The following is a 7,418-nucleotide window of genomic DNA, read 5'->3' as shown; positions in this document are numbered from 1 at the left end:
ATCTTAACAAGATTTAACGTTGTTATCATGTTTTTAGCACATTGCTAGCATGTTTGCTAATACGTTTTACCACAATTCTAACATGTAGCATGTTAGCATGTTGCTAGGGGGTGGTGATGGCGCAGTGGATAAGACACATGCCTTTGGTGTGAGAGACCCGGGTTCGAATCCACTGTGAGACACCAATGTGTCCCTGAGCAAGACACTTAACCCCCTAGTTGCTCCAGAGGTGTGCGACCTCTGACATATAGAGCAATTGTAAGTCGCTTTGGATAAAAGTGTCAGCTAAATGAAGCTAGCAAACATTGCTAGCATAAATTAGCACGTTTTGGCACATTTGCTAACATGACTAAGTATGTAATACATTGCTAATATGTATTAACATTTTGTTAGCATGATTAACACATTGCTAACATTATCCTAGCATGATTTAACACATTGCTAGCATGTTTAAACACATTACTAGGAAGTATTAGCATGTTGATAGCATGTTTAACACAATTATGACATGCATTAGCATGTTGTTAAAATTTTCAATGTTTTTGTATGTTTTAAGTTGCTAGCATGTTTTAGCATGTTGCTATCATAACACATTGCTAGCATGTTGCTATCATAACACATTGCTAGCATGTTTTAGCATGCTGTCCTAGGCTAGTTGCTAAGCTTTGCGAGTTATAGACAGCTTAAATACTGTATAAGAGTTATTGTACTATTGAGAATGAGGAGTCAGGTGCCGATTTGGGCGGTTTCTGAGCCGGTCGGCCATGATGGTAGGAGACGCTATCGGTTACCAGGGGCAACGCCTTTAGAACCCATAGACGCGACTAAACATTCCAGAGCTCTTTAATTTTCGTGCATTTATTATTTTGGCAGGACAGAGACGGATCTAAGAATACGAGAAAAAAAGGAAGAAAGTAAAGCAATGCTAAAAGAAAAGGGACCTTACAGGAACAAACTCACACAAAGTGCAAAAGCAGCTGTATTTGGAGAAGCACCATCAATATATTTGTTCTTTTGCATTAATAACAGTATTATTATTATTACTTATGTTGTCCATGAAACTTATGTTGTCCAAATAGCCTATAAATGTCAGTTCTCAATAAATATTGTTAGGCCATTTTAAGTTGTTTCAAACATTTATTTCAATGAAATAAAAAAGTAATGAACAAGCCACTCAAACAACACTTTTGCATATGTTCGTTAAGGCACAGCAAACAGTGAAAATCGTATACTAAAGGCATCAGCAAATCCAACAATCCGCGTCTCCTCGTCAGGTCAGACTCTCCCTGCTGAGTCAATTTCGCTAAAAACACACGTAAACAATACCGTTTTGCCGTGGGAATCCTACCAACATGGCGGAGAGGGGAGGGGCTCTGTAAAATGACATCAACTCCTCATTCTCAATAGTGTTGACCCCCTCAATAGGATTTTGGGAAAGTTCGGAAGTCCGATAAGGGAATTCTGTGAATCAGAAATCGCTGGTGTTTCTGACGTCACAAACGACCTTGTAACCAATCAGATCAACGTGTGATCGTCAACCAGTGGATCTCTGAGCTGAGTGAGTGAGTGGAGGCGGGGCTCATTTGCATATTCATAGAACCACCGTGAATGCAAAATTAGGCAAGGGTGTCGAGTTGATTTTATACGAGATGCTGCGTATTTAAAAGCTCATATTAAACAGCAACTGAATAAAAGAACTGATAATGTACAGACACTCGTGTGTGTGTGTGTGTGTGGGTGTGTGTTATGGGAGGAATGTGCACCTGTCTCCGTCACACTGGGCAGCAGCTGGCAGGAGCCGGTCTGTTTCTTCATCCACACACAAACAACCCTTCACTTCAGCGCCGTGTGTGTGTGTGTGTGTGTGTGTGTGTGTGTGTGAGTGAGCTGACTCAACTGTCTCCAAAGCCTGGTTCCCACACTATTCCACACACAGCTTTTCTAATCTATAATGTTTCCTCTTTATGGACTGTCCACAAATGTCAATTATTTTGCAGTGCTGAATATATTTAGGAATATGATTGTCGTTCTTAGTGTCTGAGAAACAAAATCTAAAAAACTGAAGCTCCTGCCACTTTAAGGTATTCGTTTTTTTATGGATTTTTTCAAAATGCCGTATTATATGTGTACACACACACACTGCCTGTAATGGCGCCCTCTGCAGGTGTATGTATGGTTATAGTTACTGTTTTGATTTATGTTGTGTTGCCCAGGTGAAAAAGAGTTTTAAATCTATTAAAATATACTTGAAAATTAAAGTAGTATGTTTATAATACATTTTTATTCCTGACATGCTTATTTGAAGTGCATTAAAATGCATTTTAATATATTTCTAAAAAAAAAATATATAGGCTACCTTACCAGAAGAACTTTGGTAATAAATAAGAAATATGCTAAACACAAAACTATGCTATTTAAAGAAAACAGCCTACGTATGGTGCTCTTACTTAAAGTAGCCTACATTTTATGTTTGTGTAAATACAAATACAATAAATATGTAGGCCTAATATAGTGCACATATTTAGCAAAATAGCTACTCCTCTCTATAGCTAATTTTTCTAGCCAACTAAATTAATTTCCTGAGAAAAATGTAACGTCATGTTCTCCGTTTTATATTTCCGCGGTTGAAAAACACTGATTGGTCGAAATTATGTATTATGAGGGCTGAGGCATATACATTTCGATAAGTTTTAGTCTCTTTCTACTTACCCATTGTTCAGTTCAGTCGTGTTTAATATTTACTAGAATAGACGATCGCTCACGTGCTGCGTGAACTGAGGCGATCTGTCACGTGACATAATTGGCAAAACGGTATTAATTGATTATTTTCGAAATAAATTTGACAGAATCATGAGAGAATTCTCTGAGACCCAGAGTTAGAATATATCTGAAGCTTCATTTCAATGTACTTCAATAACATTTAAATAGCATTTCAGCTCATTAAAAATGTATTAGCATTACACTAATAGTTTATTATAAGGCCGTTTTATTATTTACATATTTTATATTTATCTGAGACCCTCCAAATATTGGCTCTTAGGGTCAAAGTTAACAGAAAAAAACCTACAAATAAAAAGTATGTCAGGTTCTACTTGAATGATCATAGACTGTGTGCATGATAGTTTGGCAATAGTGACTCCTACTGGAGAAAACGAGTAACATGAGCCGTAGGCCTACTGGTCATTTGATTTGATTATTTGTGTGAACAGTGCACAGAAAAAAAACGGATAAACCTGCTGTTTTACTGTCTGTGGAAACCATAGACATATACACTATGTGTGGAAACATGAGGAATTGAGAGGTGTATAACTGAGAAGAGTGTTTGATCAGAAAATGTCTCCTGAATCCTGATTGGAAGGCACACACGGTATGTTTGCATTAGGTTATCGTTTATTTATAATTTAAGGCACCGTGTGTATTGATCTCAGTGTAATACGCTATTATATCAAACGACGTCATGGCAAAATAACATAATTTGATTGTATTTTTGATTTATTTTCATTTTTTTTTTCAAGGTGTGCTTAAAAAACGTCATATTTAGTTTGACTATCCCCTATATTATAGAATTTTAATTTTTGCTAAATTCCATAGCCTCTACATAAATGTAAGAAACCTACAGAAATACCCAACCTTTGTTTTTGGTTTTTGAAAAAGAAATGCAAATATATATATCAAGGCTATTTTTCATTCACACAATAAGCAAGTAATTTAAACTGTTTCTGTTTGTGAATTATTTGATATATTTATATAAAGTTTAGCCCTGGCTGTCTGATTTTCTATGTGTATTATTGCAGTTCTGACGTTGACTTTGTTTGAAGTGTAATAAACATAATAAAGGAGGAGTAGTGTCATTCTCTGTCCAGCGGGTGTCAGTGTTGCTCCATCTGACAATATCATGTTCAAAACCACACACACACACACACACACACACACACACACACACTGTTTATGTGGTTTACTGAAACTCAAACGCATGCATTGTCACTTCTCAACCTTTCTCTGTTTTCTTTGATGCTTGTTTTATGAAATGCATTTGTTATATTTCAATCAATGGCATGAACACTATTCAAGGAATAACGCAAATACACTTAATAAATAAACTTAGTCAAAGTATTTATGTTTATATAGAGAGCTGGTGATGCACGTGATATAACCTGGAGGGATATTATTAAATTTCAATAAAATTGAATTACTTTTAAATGTGACATTCAAGTAGGCCTAGCTATTATATAAAGTTCAAGATCATGCATTGACCTTTTGCACAATGTCACAATATCACATCATTTACACAGGAATTTTAGATAAGGGTTGAACAGGGTGAATGATATATAATAATATGTTGAAAGGACATTTTTTCTTGAACACTGGAATATATACAACTAACAAAATAGTTGCATGTAATTAAACAAAAACAGCGAAAAGTCCACATTATACAGGGAAACACCAATATTCAACATTTCATTCATACAATAATTCCCTTTAAAAACATATTGACCCTGTTAGACATCTGTTTAACTAACAAAATATGTATGTGTAATTTTAAAAGACTTAAAAACTTTTGTTTGTGTTTGCCATTATGATTAATTTCATATAGCTTTTAATATTTAAGCTAAATAAGTCTTGTTTTCCAAACGACACAATGTTCATAAAGCATCAGGAGGTATAGTCCATGTTTTTTTGTGTTTATAAAACACACACACACACACACACACACACAGCTCGACATTTATTGTAAGAACGAATTTGGATCTCAGAGTAAGAATCATCGCTGCGGTCCCTGAAGTGTCAATCAATAATCTGACGGATCGGCTCGCTCTGATTTATTAGCTGTTCACAAGACCTCTATTCCCTTCTGCTCAGAGTCTCTCTGCAGCAGTGCTGTGACGTGTGTGTGTGTGTGTGTGTGTGTGTGTGTGTGTGGAGACTCACTTCTGTGGGGTGTTTGTTCCCTATAAAACAACATGACTCATCACACATTCAGTGCTCTCTCTCTCTCTCTCTCTCTCTCTCTCACACACACACACACACACAGAGCATACACTCTGAGAAACATCTTCTTTTCCTATTGCAAGCCGCTTTAATTTTTAATCATTCCCAGAATATGAATTCTTCATATAAAATACCAGAAATACTATTCTCATAGTAAAAATCATCATTTTTTGATCAGTTACTAGTGCAAATATATCAACCATTGAATTGCTATTAGTAAAAAAGTTTCTTTGTGATTGCAATAATTTGACTGTCACTATAATGTTCTGATCTCACGATTGTGATTATTAAGAGACATTTTAGATATCTGAAATTACTCTCCTAATAATTGAAATCAGAAATACATTAGATTCACAGATCAAGAATTAACACTTCAGCTAGTGATAATTGAATTCTTCTTATTTTTTACTAGTAACAAAAATTATTGAGATAAAAAAAAAAGGATTTTTTTTTCGATTTGTGGAACTGGAATTTAGTAAGAAATCAATTATTGACATCAACAATGGCAGCCTACATTTAACTGGTGAAAATACGATTACAGATATCAAACAATTATAGTTTGTACTAGTTAAGTATTTAATTCTTAAAATTATTTTCGCACTTTATGTCGTGTAATACCCATGTACATCCACTGCCTATCATATGCACGTAAACGATTTGTTAGCGATAAATACAACGCGTTTTCATGGATCGTTCGTGTTGTATTTTCGATTTAGTGCTCGTCTAAAAGACAGATTTGAATGCCCGACACACAACCGTTCTCATGTCCTGCCAAAACACAAACTTATGTCAAATACACAGAGCCAGATGTGCTTGAAGGTGAAGAGAGGACGCGGGTGAAGCGGAGAGACGGAAGCCGCACTGGCACGCGTCGCCAATTAAAGCGAACGCGGAAGCCACGCTCGAGTGCGCCTGAGAAACGGGATAATAGGCCTCGCTCTGAAGCTCAATCGATGAAACCTGCCTCTCTCTCTGCGCTACACACACCTCCTACTGCTGCTGTCAGAGCAGAACATGTCAGCTGATGTGTGTGTGTGTGTGTGACTGAACATTCACGCAGAAATATCCAATTACAAATTCATGAGTAACTGCCTTTTATTCTATATCGAGATGAGAAGTTATCTATGCTGTTCTGGCCACCAGTGCTGACTTATTACACAAATACACATTATAAACAAAGAAACCTCGAGGATCGATACCCAATGGAGTTAAAGGCGCATTTAAAGACTTTATTCTCCTTTAAATAAAAAAAAATATTTTCTTTGCGATAAGTGTATAGTAGTTAGATGATAATTATACAAATAGTGACAGATATTTGCTCCTCCATGTTGTTGCACATTAAACAGTTTGCAATAATGACAGAGTGTAAATTATGATATTTATAGAATTATTTGATGGATGCCACATGATTGGGACAATATAGCCCTCCCCTAACCCTAACAGATAATTAAACACACGTTAGACACTTCCACTTTTCAAATATTTTCTTCATGTTTATTGAAAATAAATGCCTTTCTGATCTGATATGTGTCTGGAAAAGGGAGTAGAGCGAGTTCAGCCAAACGTGGACTTGAACTCGGGTCGATATGCATCAAAACTTTCTGGATGCATCAAAGCCTGATGTGTCAAATATGATACAAAACAAAACACATATGCAATGTATGTGTATATATATATATTGCATATCTTTTGTTTTGTATCATATTTGACACATCAGGCTTTGATGCATCCAGAAAGTTTTCAACTTTTTACCATGGTCATAACTAGAGCTGCACAATTCTGGATAAATTGAGAATCACGTTTTTTTTTTTTTTTTTTTTTTTTTTTTTAATAGAGATCATGATTCTGAACAGACAACTAAAAAAATAATATGTGATTAAGAGGTTGACAATATCAGTCTATTGCAAAAAATAAAAATATATTTTTTTTTTAAAGAATCGTGTTGAGTGAATGATTCAATGACTCACTAATACACTTGTTTCATTACTGGATGAATCAGTGTTTTTGAACGAATCTCTTGAATAAATGATTCAATAAAAATTATCTATTTTGATCGCTACTGTAGACATCAGTGTTTATATCTGAACTTTTATTCCACACTCTCAGAAAAAAAAAGGTACAAAAGCTGACTGGGGCTGTACCTTTTCAAAAGGTAAACTTTTCTCCATTTCAGGTGCTAATATGTACATTTTAAGTGTTAATATGTACATTTTAGGTGATAATATGTATATTTTAGGTGTTAATATGTACATTTTAGGTGCTAATATTTATATTTTATGTGTTAATATGTACATTTTAGGTGCTAATATGTCCATTTCATGATATGTCATTTTTAGGTGTTAATATGTACATTTTAAGCATTAATATGTACCTTTTAGGTGTTAATATGTACATTTTACGTGTTAATATGTACCTTTTATGTGCTGATA

The sequence above is a fragment of the Pimephales promelas genome, chromosome 1 (genome assembly GCF_988280905.1).
Source record: "Pimephales promelas chromosome 1, fPimPro1.hap1.1, whole genome shotgun sequence".
NCBI lineage: Eukaryota > Metazoa > Chordata > Actinopteri > Cypriniformes > Leuciscidae > Pimephales > Pimephales promelas.
The sequence above is the reverse complement of the archived record's forward strand: the minus strand, read 5'-3'. Positions refer to the sequence as shown.